Source organism: Tamandua tetradactyla, chromosome 21, assembly GCF_023851605.1.
Source record: "Tamandua tetradactyla isolate mTamTet1 chromosome 21, mTamTet1.pri, whole genome shotgun sequence".
Lineage (NCBI taxonomy): Eukaryota > Metazoa > Chordata > Mammalia > Pilosa > Myrmecophagidae > Tamandua > Tamandua tetradactyla.
The window spans coordinates 22505261-22528344 of NC_135347.1; the positions used below are offsets into that span (position 1 = coordinate 22505261).

General features: G+C 35.2%; 1 protein-coding gene and 1 long non-coding RNA gene across 3 annotated transcripts in view; one reads left to right on the top strand and one right to left on the bottom strand.

The window, feature by feature from the left end:
- FBXL17 (F-box and leucine rich repeat protein 17) overlaps window positions 1-23084 on the top strand; it is a 574971-nt gene that overhangs the window by 482316 nt on the left and 69571 nt on the right. The window lies entirely within an intron of this gene.
- On the bottom strand, window positions 1573-22980 carry LOC143665526 (uncharacterized). 2 transcript variants are annotated; one of them, XR_013167033.1, is made up of 5 exons: window positions 22900-22980; window positions 13320-13505; window positions 7873-7986; window positions 2093-2241; window positions 1573-1766 (listed from the first exon to the last, which is right to left on the bottom strand). It is a non-coding gene; the product is annotated as an uncharacterized LOC143665526 (long non-coding RNA). The 2 variants fall into 2 exon arrangements; XR_013167034.1 differs by lacking the exon at window positions 2093-2241.

Consider the following 23084-nt stretch of genomic DNA (forward strand, 5'->3'; position numbering starts at 1 on the left):
CAGAGTTCTCACCTGCCATGTTGGAGACCCAGGTTCAGTTCCTAGAGCCTGCCCATGCCAAAAAAAAAAAAAAAAAAAAAGAGCCATACCTATAAATTGTAAAATTGCTTTTTTTTTTTTTTTTTTGGCATGAATATAAGTGATTTTGAAGGTAGGCACCTAGGAGAAACTCTTAAAACTATTTCAAAATAATAGTAGCCTCAATATAAACAAGGCCATAAAACCTTCATTGATTTCTCTTAGACGTTTATTCCTGGTACATTTTTAGTGATATTTTAAAATTTTTGTTATTGTCTTATGGTTATAAAATTTAAATCATTTGTCTCTGTATCATGGAACCCACAGATACTTAGGAGAGCATGTTCCTGAGACAATAACTAATTCAGACAATTTTAAATGTTATTAATAGCATGACTTTGAGGAAACTTCCCAAGCTATCTGAATCTTTATTCCTTTTCCTATAAAATGGGATGTTACTTATCTCATACAATTTTATTAAGGATTAAATGCACCAACATATGTAAAGTACCTGTTCATAGTGAAAGTTCAGTATATATTAGATCTCTTACTTTGCTTTGTAATTCATCACATGTAACATAATGGAAAACAAATTTAAATGGAAAAAGAAATAAAAATTGTGTATGCTAATGCCCAGATCTGTTTTAGTGCATATGAATGTGTTGGAATTACTTAGGCATCCAGCCACACAGGCAACATGCACCCCTGTGGGCACTCTCTGATGTGCAGTGTATCACTGGTTGATACCACAAACACCTGTTGATTCTAGCAATTCTCTTTCTAGAATCAGATACAGTATAGACAATTTCTCAATTGTTTAGAAATTTTTAAAAATCAGCAATGAGATTGTTGTCTTGCATAAGCATTTTAGAAAACAGAATTCTGAATGATTTCTCAACCTTGAATTTTTGAATCTTGGAATTGAAAAAGATGGTGCAGTTTAACTTCACCTCAGTATGTGTTCACTACAGTGGGAAATCTTAATCTGAGGACCTTAAACAGGTTTATGGGGGATGTGATCAGATCAGAGGATCTTTAATTTTAATGAGATTATCATGGTAGCCTCTGATTTTAAAAACAGTTTATTTTGTCCTACAATATTTCTAATAGGCCCTTATCTGGCTTCTGTCTGAATACTTTGGGTCACAAAGTCTCTATATACTTTTCTAATAACTCTGATTCTTAGGAAATTTGGTTTATCCATCTAAAAGCAGTCAACATTGTCTTACACAAATATTTGAATAATCACTGAGTGTCAGTTTGTGAGCCATCCATGGCAGGGGTGGGGAGAGGCATGTAAAGACATGATGAGTTAACAAGGCAACCAGATGTGTAAATAGATGAATGAATGAAATATTAAGTGAAAAATGCCACAGAGACAAATTTTAAAATGTTATAAAATAAAGCTGTATAGGGAGTATCCCACTGTTGAGAGCAGTCAAGCAAAGCTACATGGTAAAGGTGATACATGAACTGAACCTGGAGGAAGAAATTCTTCAATTGAAGGGCATGATATGCAAAACACATGGCATGAGCAAAAGAATAGATGGACAGAGTTGATATGAATATGCGAAACACTTAAAGATCAGGGGTTTATTTAGGTGACCAGAAATGCTGCATTTGGAAACCCTAATTTGATTCCTCACCACGAAATATAGCCTCCAAAGTTTTTTCAACATGGAATCAACATGGTCAGATGTATTTTTTATTCAAAAGCATCCTGGCAATAGCAGGTTGGCAAACTTTTTCTGTAAAGAGACAAATAGTAAATATTTTAGGCTTTGCAGGCCATCTGGTTTCTTTCATTACTGTAATACAAAAACTGTCATACACAATACATAAATGAATGGGTGTGGCTATATTCTGATTAAACTTTATACAGTTGCTTTGCTTTATTACACTTTACAGATATTGAATTTTTTACAAATTGAAGATTGGTAGCAGTTATTGTCAGGCAAGTCTATGGTGTATTTTTTCTAACAGTATGCGTTCACTTTGGGGTCTCCATATGATATTTTGCTAACTCTAGTGATATTTCAAACTTTTTCATTGTAATAATATCTATTATGGTTACCTGAGATCTTTGATACACTGTTGTAATTGTTTTGGGGTCCAAAGAACTGCGCCCATACAAGATGGTAAAATTAATAAGTGTTGTATGCGTTCCAATTGCTCCAACTGGCCATTCCCCCATCTCACTCCCTCTCCTTGGGCTCTCTTTTCCTAAGACACAGTAATATTGAATTTAGACCAGTTAATAACCCAACAATGGCCTCTAAGTGTTTAAGTGAAAGGAAAAGCTTCACCTGTCTCACTTTAAATTAAATGCTAGAAATGATTAAGCTAGAGAAGGTGTGTCAAAGCTGAGATAGGTTGAAAGCGAGGCCTCTTGTACCAAACAGTGAAGTTGTGAAGACAAAGGAAAAGTTCTTGTAGGAAATGAAAAGTGCTACTCTAGTGAACACACAAATTGTAAAAAAGAGAAACAGATTTATTGCTGATATGGAGAAAGTTTTCGTGGTCTCCATCAAAGGTCAAACCAGCCACAACAGTCCTTTAAACCAGAGCCTAATCCAGAGCAAGGCTCTAACTCTTTTCAATTCTATGAAGGATGAAAGAGGTGAGGAAGTTTCAGAAGAAAAATTTGAAGCTAGCAGAGATTGGTTTATAGGTTTAAGGAAAGACACCATCTCTATAACATAAAAGTACAAGATGAAGCAACAAGTGCTGATGTAGAAGCTGCAGCAAATTATCCATAAGATCTAACTAAGATCATTCATGAAGATGGCTACGTCTAAACAAGAGATTTTTAGTGTATTCAAAACAGCCTTCTGTTGGAAGAAGATGCCATCTAGGGCTTTCCTAGATAAAGAAAGTCAATGCCTAGCTTCAAAGTTTCAAAGGACAGGCCAACTCTCTTGTTAGAAGCTAATGCAGTTGGGGACTTTAAGTTGAAGCCAGTGCTCACTTACCATTATGAAAATCCTAGGCCCTTTAAGAATTCTGCTAACTCTACTCTGTAAATGGACAACAAAACGTGGATGACAGCGCATCTGTTGACAACATGGTTTACTGAATATTTTAAACCTCCCATTGAGATGTACTGCTCAGAAAAAAAAAAAAAAAAGATGCTTTTCAAGATATTACTGTTCATTGACAAGGCACCTGGTCACCCAAGACGTCTAAAGGAGATGTACAATGATTCTTTAGCTCAGGATCAAGAAGCAATTTTAACTTTTGAGTCTTATTATTTAAAAAATACATTTTGTAAGGCTAAGGTTGCCATAGATAGTGATTCCTCCAATGGATCTGGGCAAAGTAATTTGAAAACCTTCTGGAAAGGAGTCACCATTCTGGGTGTCATTAAGAACATTCTTGATTCATGGGAAGTCAAAATATCAATATTTACAGGAGTTTAGGAGAAGTTGATTCCAACACTCATGGATGACTTGAGGGGTTCAAGACTTCAGTGGAGGAAGTAACTACAGATGTGATGGAAACAGCAAGAGAACTATAACTAGAAGTGGAACCTGAAAATGCAGCTAAATTGCTGCAATCTCATGATAAAACTTGAATGGATGAGGAGTTGTTTCTTTGGAGGAGCAAAGAAAGTGCTTTCTTGAGATGGAAGCTACTTCTGGTAAAGATGCTATGAACATTGTCGAAATGACAATAAAGGATTTAGAATATTGTATGTGCTTATTTCATAAATCAGTGACAGGTTTTAAGGGGATTGACTCCAATTTTGAAAGGAAATTGCCTACTACAGAGAAATCTTTCATGAAAGCAAGAGTCAGGTGATGCAGCAAACTTCATTTGTGTTTTCAAGAAATTGCCACAGCTACCCCAACCTTCAGTAACCACAACCCTGATCAGTAAGCAGCCATCAGCATCGAGGCAAGACCCTCCACCAGTAAAAAGATCATGACTCATTGAGGGCTCAGATGATGTATTTTTAAATACATTATTTAGTTACACATAATTCTTTTGTATACTTAGACTACAGCATAGTGTAAACATAACTTTTATATGCACTGGGAAACAAAAAAATTCATGTGACTCATTTTATTGTGATAGTTGCCTTTATTGCAGTGGTCTGGCACTGACTTCTGGGGTATGCCTGTGTACAGAAACAAACAGTAGGCAGAGTTTGGCTCTTGGCCATAGGTTATCAATCACTGGAGGAGTGGATAGATTGGAAGGAGCATAAATTGGAAATGGGAAGATTAACTGGAATGATTGCACTTGATTAGGTTAAAAAAAATGAGGAACCAAATGAAGGCTGTGAAAGTAGGGATGGAGAGAAAGGGAAGGCTGAGAAAAATATTACATAAGCATACTGGTAAAGCTCATGGTGCTCTATGATGAATGGGGTCTGACAATGAGGGAGAAAGGGGACCCAAATTGAGGAAATGAATGGATGAATTTGGGAGCATAGGTGAAGGCAGAGAAAGGGACAATGGATAAAGGGATTGTAGTGAGAAAAACCCTAACTGAAACCCAGATTTTTCCCTTTGGTGGTCACTAAAAGCTGATATGATGGGCAACACTTCAGGAAGGTGGTAAAGTTTGAACAATTAATGATTACATAGCAAATGAGGAAGAAGTAGGCTTAGCATCAGTAATGGTTTGCAGATAGATTTGTATTTATAGGTCAAGTTTGGTGACTGCCAAGAAGACCCATTTGATTAGTGCAGAAGTTATACATAGAGATGTGGAGGACACGGGTTTGGAAAAAATGGCTGTGGGTAAAATCATAGAATTTGTTTTCTTTATGTTGATACTAACACACCCATGGTTACAGAACAGCCAGGAATAGAGAAATTAGCAGGGTGGGCCAAATGTGACCAAAAAGTTTGCAACAGCAGTTTGGGAAGCCCTGGCCTATGTCTTCTCAGATTGAGAATCCAGTTCTGTATGTCAACCTCAAGAAGCCCTATGCAACTGATGATTAGTATCTACCTGCTAGATAGTAATACTAATACATGTTTTTTTAATGTATTTTTAAATAACAATGATTCTATGTCAGTATTTCCTTTTAAAATGAAAAAAAGAAAAAAAAAGGCCATGGGACCTGTTTCTGGCAAGCCTTGAATGCCATGGTCTTTCCCCTTCACTTCTCTTCTGAACTCTCCAAGAGAACAAATTCTTGTTTTTCCTTTAAAATTCACATTAAATATTTGAGGGACCATGGTAGCAGAGAAGGGCCCAGTGAGTTAGACATTCAGAGAGCAATCATGGGTACTCAGTAGATTTGCTGGTGTCGCCGATACCCAGAGTCATATGCCTTCAGCTCTGTGCCAAGAGGTAGAAGCTCCATACAGAAATATCTGTGTCTATTAGCCTTCCACAGGCAGTGACCGTCATGGGCACCTTTGGGTTGGCAACAACCATTTTCAGGGCTACTGCAGCCCTTAACCCTGAGAAAGCCAGCAGTCAGACCAGAAAAGGCCAAGTGCCAAGGGCCAGCAGTTAATATAATTTTTAGTCATATCAGTCATTGAGTGAAGCTCACAAATTCTATCTTCCTGTCTTTTAACTTCTGAAATAATTTAGTTATGTTCTGCCATGTGAACTCTATTGAGGTAGAAGGGTGTGGAAGATGCTGAATTAGGGTCTACTTGAATTCTTTAGTCCTCTCAATGCTAAAAGTTCTTATCTTTTTAAATGTGGTGTGAACTTGAAGACAGCCAAGAGTTTCCCTTTCTATATCTCTAACATGGGATCAGGACTATATCCTTCCTCCACCAAGCCTTGTGTTAATGGAACTAAAAGTCTCTAGGGAAGCACCCCAAATCATGGAATGTTCCTAGGCACTAAAGTTTGCATTAGGACCTTAACATTTGCTGAGGTGTCTATAAAAATACATGCTTGCAGCAGGTGCCTAGCAGCTTCCCAAGAAACTGTGGAGCACCTGTCATTCTATCCAAGGTCTGGAATGACTTTCACTTCTGCAGATCTTTCCTTTATATAATTTAGCTGAGTGTTCTACAATTGTTGGGCATATTTTGGCCATGATTATGTATAATAGTGCAAAGATACAATTGATTTTTAATTATTGTCCCCAAGATGCATTGAGAGAGAATCATGGAATTTTTAAAAAAGTTCTTCTTTAAGATGAGGGGTTGGTTTTCCTTTTACCCCACTAAATTCCCTGGCTTTTCCACTTTCACCATCTAGTTCTGTAACTTAGACCCAGTGCATTTTGGCACACATCGTCTTGCTAGAAAATCCTTACCTCTGGAATGTAATCACACGCGAAAAAATGAGTGTTGTTTTATTCTCACTTGATTTAGCAATAATTTTATTTGAGAAATTGCTTAGAATCATACTTTGGTGAAATCTTATTTCTGATCACTGGATATGTTTTGCTGTTTGTGTGGCAAATGTTTAGTGAAGTACATTTTTACTTTCATGAATTACACACTAGAAACCAAGAAGCTGTGGTTCTCAGCCTAAGCTGCATATATGAATCACCTAGGGAGCTTTAAAAAATACTGATGCCCAGGCACTCCCTCAGGTGAAATTAATCCAAATCTCTCAGGATGGAACCCAGGCCACAGAATTTCTTTAAAAGCTCTCCAGATGATTCTAAAGTGCAGTCAGGTTTGAGAACCACTTCCGCAAACCTTTTAAAATGCAAATGTAATTATGTGCCTCCCCAGTTTAAGATCCTTTGACAACAGAAAATGGCCTAACTCAAGTTGTTCAAGGTCCTTTCTGGAAAGTCTCCTGTATTCTTCCAGTTTCAGCTCATGATACTCCTGCATATATCCTGCCCTCCAACTACTCCATTTTCTTAAATAGACTGTCCTGCTTCTCATGTACTTGTCTTAGCAAATGTTATGGAGAAGAGACCCTATCTTTGCTCATCCAGCAAATACCTTGCCATCTTTTAAGATCCTTTAAGCAGCACCACCCTTAGTCAAGCCTTCCCTGGTTCTCTCAAGTGGTATCAGTCCTCTGTGCACTGTGCATGCTTATCTCCCTGCCTATATTCTGCTATTTCACAGATCAGTGAACACTTGAAGAAGGTGGACATATAGACAAATACATATACAAAAAACTGGTTAGGACTATGCATGTCTTCCTATTCTTTGTATATTTATCACAATGCCTATGACAGAGTGAATATTCAATGTAAGAACAAATAAAATTTATTATAAAAATGCATTAGGTATGGAGCAATAATATGGGCTCTGGAGTTAGATAGACTAGGTTCAATGCCAGCTCTGCTACTGGTTAGCTTTGTGACCTTGAGCAAGTTAGTTAATATTTCTAAGCCTCAATTTCATCATCCATAAAGCAAGACTAATACTATTTCCCACTTCATAGGCTTGTGAGGATTAAATAGGTGACTCTAATAGTACTTAGCACATAGTAAGCATTAAATGAATGTTTGCTGCTATCATTCCTATTATTATCCTACTTGGTTCCCAACCAGAAGAGTATAATCTGTGGCAGGAATAGAGCGTGGAACAGGTGAAACATAGTCCATGAAGTTCGCGTCAGTCTGCCCTAGGTGTCTTGAGCTTTGCGGCTCTGCTCTTTCCAGACCTTATTGGCTGACCTTCAGAAAGGAGTATATAGTGCCATATGAGATTTAGTTGGCTAAAGACTTTGAAAGACAGACAGAGGATTCTGGCTTTTAAAAGAATATGCCATAGCAAGAATGAAATAACTGAGACTGTATATGACAGAGTTATTCTATATAATTTCACATGGTTGGAAATAGGAAATTCCAAAAACAGGGTGATGACCCAAAAATCTGACATGAAATAATGAGACTCTACTGAAGGTAGAGAATGACTGAATTTCCTATGATAAAGCAGTCCAAAATAAAAATATACATACACAATACTACTGTATGGGTAGAATCATCCAGACAGAGGCATTCATTGAAACCATATCAGCCTAGACCTCTCTGATCCATGGTCTGAGTCTTTGGAGGTTCTTGTAGTTAGGAGACTAGCAGAAGAAAGAAAATGGAAAAAGAGTAAGCAAAAAGTCGTATCATTTATTTACTCTTTCGCATATTGCATGCCCTAGAATCACCAAGATCTTCAGGATCATAGATGCACAAAATCACTATTGTGGTGACTGAGAATTTCAATGACTTCAACCTCAAAATAATGTAGCTATAAAGAATGTACTACTTGTAAGTGAAATGAAAAATGACATAGTATGGCTTGTAGCACAATGCCTGGCATATAGCAAGTATTTTGTAATTATAAAGTGTTATTGCTATCATGAGGATGATGATGATTATCTATGATTCAGTTATCAATAAGAGAAAATCCTCCACTTTCAGAGCATATTTAGCAACATTGGTTGAAATGATGTACTAAAATTCATGTAATATTCTGTTTGATTCAAATGAACATAATAATACTATCTTGATATTCTAGCTTGAGAGTTTTAGTATTATAGAAAATAAGTTTGTGGGTCCCTGAAATGAAATATTATGAATAACGGGCTTTACATTCAGCTGATTTAAAAATAGTTATTTTCATATATAATTCTTATAAACATTTCAAATCTGCAGAAGAGATAACTATCAAAAGATAAAGAAGACCACTGTTATTCAGGTATAAAAGTTAAGCATATGGCTGTTTTCTAGAAGATATGTTAATGGTAATATAACATATGGATAACATATGGAGAAAATCAGGTTGGGAGTCCTCTGGAGATTAGACTAATATATCACCACTGAGCAGATGTAAACTGCAGTGCCTTAGTCACCCTCTGACTATTTCTCTTAGCAATTAAAGGAGCTTTTCAATGCCTGAAAGAGAAGTTATTTTTAAAGGTAAAAAGCATTTAGACACATATTTACATACAGTGTATTTATTTTTGTTCTTAATATTTATAGATAATGCTACCAGTTCTGACTACTATTTGTGTAGACTCATGTGACTAAAAGACAAATAAATGACGTATAGTCCTTTTCACCCTAGGTTCAGAAATACTAGTGACTTTGATGCCTAGAGTCATGTTTTCCCACTTAGTTTTTCTCAGTATGAGCTGCCCCATTTCTTGATTACTCTTAGGCAGGTTGATGTCAGCTTCTTTGTTTTCCCAGGATTTTTTTCTTTTTTTTAACAGCTCATCTGTATCATTTGAATGGTACTTCACTGGGTTCTTTAAAGCATTTCTAATGCTTATCTGGTTTATGTTAATCCCATTTCAGGTCACCATAAAGCAGTTGTTTTTGTGTCTAATCGCCAGGTTTACAAATCCACAAGCCTGTTGTCAAATGTACTTCTTCAAACTGGTGTATTTGCTGCATTCTGGATTGTGTTTGTGCTCCTCTCTCATTGTCTACTATTATCTAAAGTATTACTCACAGGTGATGCTGATGAAATTGTGCAGATAATCAGATGTGGTCAGTCCAGATCTCTAGCCATGCACTAGAAGGTTGGACATTTGTCACTTTGATCTTGACCTTGTTGCTACAGTGAGTGCACACCCTGTGTGCTTGACTCAAAGGTCATGCTAGCCTTCATGATTTGATTTTCTACTCTGTCAGTCAGCACACCATTAGGCAGAGTGCTGCCAGTGACCCCTGTAATCTCAATATTGCCAGTGAGTGATATGTAGGGTTCTGCTGATGGGGACAAGTATGTGATCTTATGTTGTAATTCAATTCACTGTGTATTTACTGCACATCTGCTGTTTGCCTAGCAGTGCACAAAGTGCCACAGGGATAGAAATAAATGCAGACACAGTTTCTGCCTTCAAGGAGCTTACAGTGTTATTGCATGATGATGAAAGTCCATCTTTTTATTAGAATGGACAGATGATAAATACTATTGGAGGTCAGAGTAGGATTATCACGTTTTTGGCAACTAGAATTATTCTGCAAAAAGATCTGTCTTCCTGTGCATGCATTTTGAAAGCTCCTTCCTCAGCTTTACAGCAGCAGCTCTGGAATGAAAGTCTCACAGGCTTTTAATGATATTCAGGGCTGTTAAGTGGAGTTTCCCAGAGGACAAAAATCGCTGTCTAACACTGACTTCTGAGTCCTTTGTTACATCCTCAGAGTCGCTGCACACAATAGATTGAATGAGATAGGACTGATTTGCATCCCTGCTTCACCGATAGGTGACTGAGCAAATTGGATATTTCAAATATATTGAATAACATGTTTTTATCACTAAAGTTAATTCATACCATTTTGTATTTATAAATGAGAATATGGATTTTTGGCTTAATAATAGGACTTACTTGTTACCCCAGCTTTATCTCGACTTTTTTTTTTTTTTAATTTAAGAAACATTTTCCTCACTAGCATTGGCCATTGTGGTTTTTTTCAGCCATTTTTCTTAGTCATGGTTATTTTCAGTGATTAATTGTTTAATTTCACTTTTGTTCCTCTTTGAGTTGCTTTATGCCCCTGTTTAAACTCCTACTAGACTGCTTAATATAATACAAAAATAAGTGTTGAAGATAAGTTCATGGTGAGTAGAGCTGATCATCTTGTTTCTGTTGTAATTTATAACCTGGAGAGTTTACCATTGTAAATATTTAGAAAACTGGGCTTGCCACCAGCCTCATATTTACACATGAGATTTACTGGTTCAGTGTTAGGTCAAATGTCAATATAAAACAAGAGTAGAGGCTCTGATGTCTTGTCCCTTGGAAATGTTTTCAGAAAATTCCACAAGCAGATCACTGCACTGTGGAAATAATGGGCTGCTTAACACATCTACAGTTTTCACCTACATAGGAGCCTTTGTGTAACACATCTGTCATCCTTCTAATGTACAGTCATCAATAGTTTTGAATTCAAGAAAAGTAGCACAAAAGATTTGTTAGATCTGCCAAGGTAGAAGGTGGTATAAGGGGAATAGTTAGCCTGAGGGCAAAAGAAAAGCAGCAAACTTGAGGATTCTTAGCCCCTAGGAATAATTTTAGAAGAAATAAATAGTAAATTACATTACTTACAAGCTTCTTTGACCCTATTCCAACATTATATTGAATAATCTTGCCCACAAAATGAATGTATCTGAGGAAATAGTTGATATGATTACTTTTTTAGCTATAAAGAATTCAAACAGATCTGAGTGTAAAATAGACAGTTATAAACATTGAAGCTGCAGGATGCCTTAATGAGGGATTATAAAATACTGCATTTGAAAAAATCAATCTGTTTTCAAACTCATCCAATATTGCAATTGAATGTAAACTAAAAGGAAAAACTTAAAATCAATGCAACTTTAAAAATGGCTACCATACTTATGCAGTAATAACTGAAGAGGTTTCTCTGAAGCAGATGGCATATAGCAAATTGCTGATATGAGCTACAGTATTATTAATATAAAAATGTTAACAATATGGCTGAGTGTTATAAGTTGAAAAGAGAATTCCCAATTAATTTTGTGTATGTTACTTGACCCTTATATATACAGGATCTACGGTCCTACTCGGATTCTCCAAGATTTATTGAGCTTACAAACAGTTCTAATTGATTAGCAGGTGGCATGCAGTTTCCTGCCTACCCCCCACCCTCTCAGGTTGCTATGGTGACATGCACTTAGATTCCCCTCCATTGCTTCTTCCTCTTTTCTGTCTGATCTGTAGAACGAAATCTTGTGAACCTACTGGACAGACTGGTGCTGGCATTTCTATTCAGCTGTGTTACCTAACATTCCTGCTTGGTTTAGTAAACCGAAAATGGCCCTTTATTCCAGCTCACATGTTTACATCTTGCACAATTGTCAAAGTTGAAAAAAAAAACGTAATTCCATTTGCTATACCTTTTTACTTTCTTATTATTTTGAAAGTACTAGGGTGTAAAATGCTTTTAAGGCAAACCTGGAAAGCATATTCACCTTTTTTTGAAGTGTCTTAATTATCACTGTGGAAAGTGTTCTGTTATCACTGACAACACTATTAAAAAAAATGTTACACAGTATTTTGAGATGAGGCATATATATTGAGGTATATATGTAGTAAAGTTGTTTTGGAAATCAAGGACTCATTGTTTTGTTTTCTTTTTTTTAAAAAAAGCTAAGGCAAGTCAGTAATAATTATATACCTTTGCTGTGGTTTCCTGACAATATTAAAAGTATAGTAATCACCTTCAAATCATTGCTTAAGAGTCCTTGATTCTCGAAGGCTGCTATTTATGCATAGCCAAAGAGTCCAACTTAGACTACCTTTGCATCTACAGTAAAAAAGTAGACATTTAGGTAATATATAAAACTACCACTTTTCATTTAAACAGCATCTTTTTGTACAAGTGCATAAAACTTACCAAACAAAAGACATCATCTTGTTGATCTGCTGACCATTCTTTCTGTAGATAGGTGGCATCAATAACCTCCTTAGAACAACTCATTTCACAAACCACCTGCCCTGAAGGTGGTTTTCAGAACACTGACTTTATTTCCAATCAAGGGAGCACTATGTTTTAGGCCAACATTTGGCACTTATACTTTTAATGTGACTTTGTATACTTTGCATAGTACATTAAAATATGTGATAAAACTTGTATAAGAAGGAGAGTGGTTTAAAATGCATTACTATATTTTTATAGGAAATACAATAAATACATAGTAAGAGATCTTGAGATCCCCTGAAGTCTGAAATGTGTCATAGCAATGGCTGGGGACCCCTTTCCCCCACCTCCACCTTCCTGTGCCCCTCATGAGAACTTTAGTGGATGTATTTCAGATATGGTAACTAGAACCAGTCTGGAAAATAAGTGCTTAGTGAAAGGATGGGAAGAAATGAAATTAAAAAATAGAAAAAGTGAGAAAGCAACTTTTTAAGGGTAATGTGGGTACCTGGTTTCAAAAAGTACACCTTTGGTGAAGTTATCCTCTTTCAAAAATGTTCAAGGGTTAACTGAATTTTTCAATTAACTTTAATATTAGGGATACTAATTTGAAAGTGTTTTTTTTGTATCACAATATCATGTCTGCTTAATCTGTCATATTGACTACTTTGCTGTCGTGAGAAAGAAGCTGATTTATTTCAAATGCTCATTTAATGTATTGGATGGCAATCATAGAAATTATTTTAACTACAATTATTGTCCTTGAAATCTGCAGTGCAATATATGTTGATTAATATGTCATTTTTAAGAAAGCATTTCTGCTCAAATTTCACTTTTAGATTATTTCACAATGAAAATACTTCTCTTCCCAAAGCCTGGATTTGTCAAAGTAATAGAGTTAAAGCAAATCTGATAAAATTATAGAGAGAATAATTTCAGATACCAAACAAAACAAAAAACACAGTGTTTCAGATCTTGAATGTAACATTGGTGATATCAAAGGACAGGTAATACTTACCAACTCCTTGAGACTGTTATATAGTAGGAAAATAATAGCCTCTGCATTCAAAAGTGTGCACAACCTTCGTCTCACTTTAGAAATTCAAACTGCTTCCTATATATAATTCACATATGAAGCTGATTGTGTGAAATATGAGTTCATAATCTTTCCTCTTCTTCCCATCTTTTTTCTTTCTTGGAGAATCTTAAATGCAAATAAATGTAATACCAAGGTTAGTTAAGGAGAGACATATCTGAAATAAATGAAAGTTGTTTTGTTTTGTTTTGTTTTTGGCATAGGCAGGCACCAGGAACAAAACCCAGGTCTCCAGCATGGCAGGTGAGAATTCTGCCTGCTGAGCCACGATGGCCCTAAATGAAAGATTTTTAACTCTTAATGAGGCCCTGTTATTCTATCCATCAATCAGCTCACACTTTACAAATGGAATAGTACCAAGTCAAGATGAAAACACATGAGCAGAATTAAAAACAAATTGGTAAAAAGCAACAAAACTAAACTGGATACTTTTCAGTGACTATATTTTAAGCCTATTTTGGGAATAAGCTATTATTTAAAATCTATACATTTAACCATAAATTCCTTCCATATTTGAAATAATTAGGAAGACAAGAAGGTATCTAGATATACTATTTCTCTGAGTTCCATTTTCCTTGATAAAAAGAACACCTGAGGGCAGGTCACGGTGGCTCAGCAGGCAGGAATGCTTGCCTGCAATGCCAGAGGACCCAGGTTCGATTCCCGGTGCCTGCCCATGTAAAAAAAAAAAAAAGAACACCTGAGATGCTTATCAACTCACATTACCTTAGGCCCAATTTAAGTGACCATTTTTATTGTTTGCAAGTCATAAAATAAAATTAGCCTACTAGATCAAAAGAAAGAATAATTAGGTGGAAAATAATTGCAATACACTGTCCATATTGTTTGTGTGGAGATAACATTGCATAGTGTCAGAGGGGGGGTGAATTTTGCACAGTCTGGTGAAATGGGATAGGATTGCAAATGTAGCTATTTCCCAAGTCCCATCTCATTCTTTACCTATTGGTCCTATTTCTGTTCCTCAGTAATGGTTATCCAAATATAACAGTCAACCATTAACATAGATTATAGTATGTCCTCAAAATAAGTTCATAAATTCAATACTATTCTATATCTATGATAGGAAAAGTGAGACTTTTTAAGAGTAACTTGCCAAAGTCACATTGCTGGACTTCAAACTTGTATCTTTTGATTCTAAGTCTTATCCTATCTTCTCTGCCACTTCTGATACCATTCAGTTTTCACTCTTCAAACTATTCATATATCCAGTCGTCTTTCATAATAACCATTAACTTAAGTCCAATTCCTAGAATTCCTAGTTTATATCCACAATCAACAATAAACTAGACATACTGCATCTTCCTTAGCTGACTCATTGCTTTTGGCACTGTTAGATTTTATAGGCTTAGAAGTAATTTGGATTTTAAGCATTGTTTATGCTTTTCCCTCTGTTTTTCTTTCTAGTTTCTCTTAAATTTATTGTTGCATATATTTCTTATTTTGAAATAAATCACATTCATTTTTTATTCTTTGATTCTTAAAAATCTGTTCATCATATGCAACAGTGATTTGAGAGCTGATTATGCTTCTAAAAGAAATCAAATTTATTTTATTAAATATACTTGGGGTTGAGAGTTTAGTAGATAACAGTCAGGACTTTATTTCAAACCATTTAATGGAACCACATGAAATAAAGTGAGTAGCAAAGAGAACTTTCCTAGAAGATTTAAGCACAAACATACTCCTTAAATGCACTTCTTAAAAAAAACTATAATTAATTAATACTGCTATTCAGAAGATATATTATAATAGAAAACATTCTATTATAGATATCTATAAAAGCTTGAACTAAACTTTTATTCATGTGAACAATTAATTCAGTGAAAATTTATTAATGCCTACAAGATGCCAGGTAATATGCAAAGTGCTGAAGGAGACATCAGAAGGTGCTAGATAAAATACTTCTGCCAAGAAGGAAAGTCTAGACCAGTGTTTTCTAGCATGTGTACCTATTTCAACCAGCATCCAAATTACCAAGCTCCTACCCTAAAACTACTGAATCATATGCAGGTGGGATCCAGAATCTGTACTTTTAATAAGTAATCCAGTGATCCCTGATATTCATTAATTTGAGAGGTGCCTATATATCAAGACAGATGCAAAAAGAAGTGAGTATAACACCAAGTGATAATTATTCTAATAGAATTAGCATTGATACTTTATTTAAATTTATATTTCTAATGAATGTAAAATGTGAACATGTGACATATCTATGGAGTAAACATGTGGATAAGTATTATTACATAGAATTTCATGCCTCAGGTGCCTTTCAGTTTTAACAGAAATTAACCATATTATTCTAGAGATGTCTGTTTTAAATTAGGAATACTAGAATGAAGTCATGTTTGCAAGGAGTAGAAATAAATTGCTGTGCAATAAAGTACAAAGATACATGTCTAAATTATGCAATTCAAAAAATCCTCTGACATCATCAACAATGAAGATGGTAAGGAGGCTTCTTACATATTTTAAAGCAAAAGCGTTATCAAGTGGCTCTACTTCAGGCCAACATCACACCCTCGTCTGTTCAGGTGTTCAACTGGCATGGTATCAAAAATATTGATCACTTGGGTTTTCCTGTGCTTCTCAGTTCAGCCAACTGCCTAGTTCAACCACAAATAATAGTTCACACTGACCACTAAGACACAACACATAGCCCTAAGGAAAAATTTCTCAATTTACATTTTACCCAGCGCTTCAAAATGGTAAAGAGAACTAAATTCCCAAAGATACCTGAACAATCAATAGAAAAATGTCAAGATAGAACATACTGATAAACTAGTAAAAATAAAACTTTTTCAGAAAACTAGATGTGGCTTTCCAGTATTTATCAATAAAGTACTGATTCCTGTAAACCAGTTACCTTTCATAGATATCCATGCACTAACAACTTGTAGTGTAGGTCATAATTAAATATTAATAGGTAATGCAGCTAAGTCAAGAGTAGAAGAACTTCAGGACATTGCCAGACATTCTATTCAACTCACTTCCCTCCCTTGCATCCAGTCATTTAACAAATGCTTATTGGATGTCCTCCATACTGTCCCAGGCACTGGGACAGCAGCTAAGAATAAGCAATGCATAATTACATGAGCAATTCAAGTAACAAAAGCATTTAAGGAAATTTCCAAGATTCCATGACAGGAAGAAAAAAAAAAACCAACAAAATAGGTAGAGCCCAACTTTCTGTAGGGTTATTTAAGAAGGCGTCTCTTAAAAGGGAATATTTAAGTTCAGACCTGAAAGATGGGAAGGAGCTAACTGCAATTAGAGGTGGGTAAAGAAACTGAGGGAATAGCACCCACAGAGCCCTTCAGGGGGAGAATTTGATGTGTTGAAGGAACTGAGGGGGGACCAACACAAACCAAGTGGTAGGGGGAAGGCATGAGAAGTTAGATAGGTGGACTAGGACTGGACTTATGTAGGGCAAGGTAATGCACTTGGCCTTTATTCTAAATGCCATGGTAAGCCATTGAAGGGTACTAGGTAGGAGAGAAGTGTGATCAGAATTACTGTCTAAAAAATTTTACTTTGGCTGCGGTGTGCAGAATGGGCTAGAGGTGGAGAAAACTATTTGGGATTGTTTGTGTGGTCCAAGGAGAGCTGAAGGTGACCCGCACTGGAGCATGGCCATAGAGAGAGACAAAAGTGGATGGTTTTGAGGTATATTTTAGAAGGAGTAAAAACAGACTTTGCTGATAGAGTAAGTTTTCTTCTGGAATTTATATGAGGTCATTGGGAACATAATTTTCAGACAGAATACATATAAATCCAGGCTCTATAGGTTTAGAAATATAGAAAAATAGGAAATAAAAATGTTGCAGCTGTTTGTTCCCATCTCTCTCCCTTCCCTGGACTCTATCCCCTTTGGAGTGGTTATCACAGAACCATTTTGCCTTTTTATACTCACATGAAAGAGGAGGGTGGAGCAAGTCTCTCTGCTACTGATTTCTCTCTAACTCCTCTCACAAACTTATCAGTAAAAGTTTCTTGGAAACTTTATGTTATGCAAATAGCAGAGTCCAACACCTATTTTTGCCTTTTATACCAAGTTAATATTTTCAATGAATCAATATTTTACATTGACAGTAAAATCTAAGAACTGCTTAAGCTTCTAGACATCCTTATATCATAACAATTTTACTCAAGGAGGAGTATACTCGTTAATGATATATATATATATATATATATATATATATATATATATATATATAAATGTTATTGTTCCTATTGCGAGCTGATCTATGCTATCATAATTATACATTGTTTTTATAATACTTAGTTTTCCTACTACATAATAGTAAAAGGTATTTTAGACCATTATTAGGTTAATTTATCAGATTTTAAAATGTTAAACAAATGTGGCTCATTTTAAGTAATGAGACTAGAGTGTCAGGAAAAATCAGAAACCAAAGAATAATTTGACTTAGGCTTCTGGAAGCTCTTAGCTTCAATTCCTCTATCCTACACCCAAAGAAATAAAAGGACAAGCCACTTAAAAATGAATTCTTCTCTGAAGACTTTCTATTGTATCTGTCTTCAGTTTTCAATATTGAGTGAGTTTCTTTTCACCACCAACATGGCAAGTTCCTTTGAGGAAGAGAGAGATTTCACCCTTCATTGCCTTGTGGTATTTCCCTACTGCTGAACTATGTAAAGAAGAGTAGATGGTAAAATAGCACTGTATGATATAGAGAGCCTTAGAATATTCACTCCTAGACAAGAAGAATGTTTTCCTTTTCCTGTTGTCAGTTTATGTTTGAAAGAATTCTGCTTTAACAAGAAATTCTTCTTCCAGAGAGGTAGTTAGAATATGTAACTTTGATATTAAAAGCACATTTTTTTACAAACAGTTGCATGCACTTACAGTGATGATTTTTATACTTTTAGGCAGGCCCATAGCTAAATAATGGTTGAAAAAACCTTACTTGGAAGATTAGGAATACCTGCCTTCTGCTCTTCTCAGAGTAATAATGTTAGATATCCATCCTTTTAAAACCAATGCCTATTTCTCTATAGTCTCTGTCCTTTCCAGAAAATAAAGTTTTGAAAGTTGCTGATCAATGAGCTAAATAAATATATAAGCTACCTGCCTTCCATAAATCTGAGCATATAAGATCATTTAGAAGCAGCATTAATTGTTGGGTTTCTGTATATAAAATTTTAATATAATATTATTTAAAAATGCAGATAACCTCTTCAAAAGGAACCTCTAGTGGATATTTTTGGGGGGAGGGGGTGTCTTCTTTGCTAAGTTTAAAAAAATCAAAGTAGCTTTTTGTCTATTGGATCTAATCCTATAGTCAAATTCTTTTAAGTAAATAAAGATTTGAAAGAATAAATGCTTCACCACTAAGGGTGTGATGGATTACTACTGTATATGTATTTCCCTGCAAAGCTAGTCAAAGACTCTTTTTTCCCACTGCATCTTTAATCTTCGTGAAAAGCTTTCGTTAGAGTTTGAGCATGCCTCACAAGAGTCCTATTTCCTCTTTATGTGTTTCTACATGCTGCTCCTCTTTGACCGATTTTAAGATATACACACGTTTCCTACAGTAGTGCTAAAATAGCATTTGTATTTTCTCATATTAATTATTATTTAGAATTTCCTTTGTTATGCTTGACACTATCCCAGAACCTCTTCTCCCAGGGTAGTCTGAAACATTTTAAAGGGTCTATAGGTGTTGAAATATTTAGTCATTCTATAATATCATTTGTCATCCTTAAAATATTGGGACTTATAATATCTAGAAGCCAAATGAGGTCAGTTATAAGAGCAGGTGAATTTAAAAGAGTGACTGCCAACATGTTTTGAAAAAAAGCCATGCATATCCTCCTACATTTTTGCTCCTTAACTTCTTGGAACATGAGGAGTATCAATCATTATGTGATAAGAAAAAGGGTTGGTTATGTTGGGTATCAATTTCTCATTATAAATACAAAATTGAATGTCTTTTCCCCCTATAAAAATACTGCTTTGAAATTGAAGAAACTTTTTTTACAGAAAATGAGTGTTAGTGAAAAATATAAACTTATGATAAATAATATGCTCTTTTATATCCAGTTTTATTTACCAGAGATTCATTTCATATTTATAATTAAAGCCTTCTGAGAGCTTATTAACTAGATAAATTATTTCTATATGTTTTTCAAATGTTTCACATTTGGCTCATAAACTTTATATAAAAGAAAGTAATTGTTCTTAGGTGTTGGGCAGATGGGCTGCTCAAGAATCAAAGACTTTAAAGCCTTCCAAAGAGTCTTTTTATGTAATTGCCTGCTCCTCCACAAAATCCATTTCTTGGGTAAAGTTCTACAATAGAAGTTAGTGTTGCATTTTTCCCTTGTGTGCCTAATTACTTACAGAATTGCATGCAATGTGGCTGTGAGCCATTATTTAAATATTACATTTGTAACATACAGTTCTTATTCTTAGAGTTTGTCTATTATTTACAACATGTCACTCTGTCCAGGATAGTTCACTGAAACAGATTAACCTTTAATATTTAAAATATTTGAAAAGAAATTGATTTAGAATTTGTTATTAGTATTTTTATTAAAAGTCATGGGACTTTAGGAGCATCATTTCAACAACCACAAAGACCTGTTTTTTAGTTGACTTTAAATTTAGCTCATATATGTATATACATTTTTTAAGATTTTGCTCATTCATATGTGTAGTTTTCAATTATTGTTTCTTTAAATGCTTAATCAATAATGTTCTTTATTTTTAAACAAAATTAAACTCATTAATAGGCCAGCAAAAATAAATAGGTTTCCACTGATGGACTAGAAAATCATTAACTTATTGGAAAAGTCAAGTACAGATAGCTCAAAAATATGCATCAGTAATAGAAAAAAAAATGTTCTTAAAGTACTAATTTATACTGAAGCGAAAATAGATATTGCCACTACCCACCCCTGGCCCTGCCCGCCTCTGTATTATCTGTTTTAATGGAAAAGGAGAAACATTTACTGCTCTACCTAGCATAGATAAGTTAAATTATTCTGCCTTCATAACTTTTCAGCTGAGAACCAGCTATTAGACAAGTAGGAGACTTCCAGAGATTGGGACACATGTTAATCACCAAATTAAAGATTGGGACATATTCACCATCAAAAGGGCAGATATAGCCTGACACATGAATGTACTTTTTCAGGAGGTGCTAAGAGAAAGGAAAGGAAAGGATGCAAAAGGGTTATGACTAGTATAAGCAGTAAATGAGAATGAAAGTAATGCAGCATTTTTTTGTGTGTGATAACAAATATACGAACTCTTTTAATATATAATCTCTCAACAAACCCAGAGCAAATAAATAATTAAATATACTCTACTCCTCTTCTTCATCTAGATCATCTTCTAATATAGTGCATGGTTATGAGATTGAACTCTGGAATCAGCTCTGCATTTGCAGCTACAGGACCAACTGCAAGTTATTTACTTACCTTTCTAAGTCACTGTTACATCACCTGCAAAAGGTTTTATGGCACAGGTATTTAGTGAGTGCCAATATGTTTTTGGTGCTGTTCTAGGAGCTTAACAACAAACTGGATAGACAAAGTCTGTGCCTTCAATAATAGCATCTACTTTATAAGGTCAATGGGATATAAAGGGTCCAGCATAGCACATGACATAAAGGATGTAGTTAGTAGATGTTAGATGCTTTCTTCATCATCATAAATGCCACATTTCCCATGGAAAGTATTGCCTTTGGTATTATGAGAGATGCAAAAATGTCAGTGTAAGCATGGGACCTGTCATTGCACATTTAAGATATAGATTATTTTGATGGTTATTTTATATTGTGGTATCATATATATAATCTAAAATTTGTCACTTGAATCATTTTTCAGTGTTCATTCCAGTGACATTAAATTCTTAGACAATGTAATGCTAGCATCACCACCTTCCATTACTAAAACTTTTTTTTCACCCAAAACAGAAAATCTTTACCCATGAAGCAATGCAATAACTCTTCATTTCTCTTCTACCCCTCCTCCAGCCCTTGGTAACCTCAAACCTACTTTCTGTCTCTATATATTTGCTTCAACTAGATATTTCATATAAGTGGAATTAAAGAATGTGTGTCCTATTGTGTTTGGCTTATTTCTCTTAGCATAATGTTTTCAAGGTTCATCCATAGTGTAGCATGTATCAGAACTTCATTCCTTTTTATGGATGAATAGTATTCCATTGTATGGATATACTGTATATAGCTTAGCCATTCATCTGTTGATGGACATTTGGGATGTTTTCCCCTTTTGGCTGTTGTGAATAAAGCTTCTATAAACAGAAGTGCATAAATAGTTGTTTGAGTCCCTGCAGATATAGATTATTTTAGGTTGTAAGTTCCCAGAGTAAACTCTGAGGCAGGGATTTTACACAAGTAGTTCATTTAGAAGGTTATCTCAGGAAGCACTCTAAGGTGGTGTGGGGAAGGAAAAAGAGAAAGGAAAAGAAAGGCCTTACAGGATGTGTTATTGCATACATTACTACCCTGGGAAACTGGGGTCCCATTTGAGATCTCTGGAAGATGGCATAGAGTGTGCCTGAGAGTTATCTCCCCAAGGGAAAAAGAAATTTATCAGCCAAGGCCTTTCTATTATTGGCCAAGGGCTCCTTTCAAGCTTCTAATTTCCTGGCGTTTCTAGTCACCACCAAATGCAGGCCAGACATGCTCTTGGGCTAAGAATACCCTCTGGCTGAGAGTCACAGGTGCTTACAATAGGAAGGGTTTCAGAACCAGTGCTTGCAGAAGGAATATGAGAAGGCGCCAGTAGCATCTGTTATGTAGATCTTCACTCCAAAACTAAAACATGGGGCAATATGTGACAAGCTCAGAGTGACAGAAACATAAAAGAGGTATAACTGTACAAATACTAGATTTATAATTCTTTTTTAAGAATAAAAGTGAGAATATTAGTATGGAAACTAATTCAAGTTACACAGGAAATATACCTGGGAGTTTTTCTCTCTAAAAGCATTACAAGTAGTTGTTTGACACTGGGGAACATTTCAGTGTGGTCACCACTTTTGATCAGCTCCTTTATGAAATTAGAACTTAATTACATAACATCTATATGAAAAATCAATCTTTTTTTTCTTAGTTGCTGAAGCATTTGGACATTCCAAAGTAAATTTAATCTTTACATCAATTTTCTGGAAAAGAAAATGATAAAACTTTGTCCTTGAGGTTCCACTTGGCAGGGTCAAAAGCAATTTTCATTATATTGTACCATAACACAAATCAAAATGCAAAGATTTCAGAATCACTCTGTTTCACATATTATCTTCTTAGCTTGCCTATGCAGCTGAGCAAGGATGTTATTAGGCACAAGAAATTTTGTTGAATTCTTAAATTTGTATAAAGAATTTTGTGATGGATACCTTATCAATTTAAAAAAGATCATCTAGTGAAACTGCTTTAAGGTTAAAAGGAGAGTGTCTTAGATTTAATTTAGAGCAGACCCTTCCACTTACATGGTTAAGTCCAGAATTAGCAAGCAAAATATAGAGAGTATGAAGGCTCTGGATACCTTGGTTGTGAAATGATAAAAAGAGAGTTCTAGAAGGAAAATGAAGATAAAAAGAGAATTCTAGAAGTAGAATGATGCAGACCCAAGGCCAAACCTTATCTGCTTGAAAGTCTTACAGTAGTTAGTATA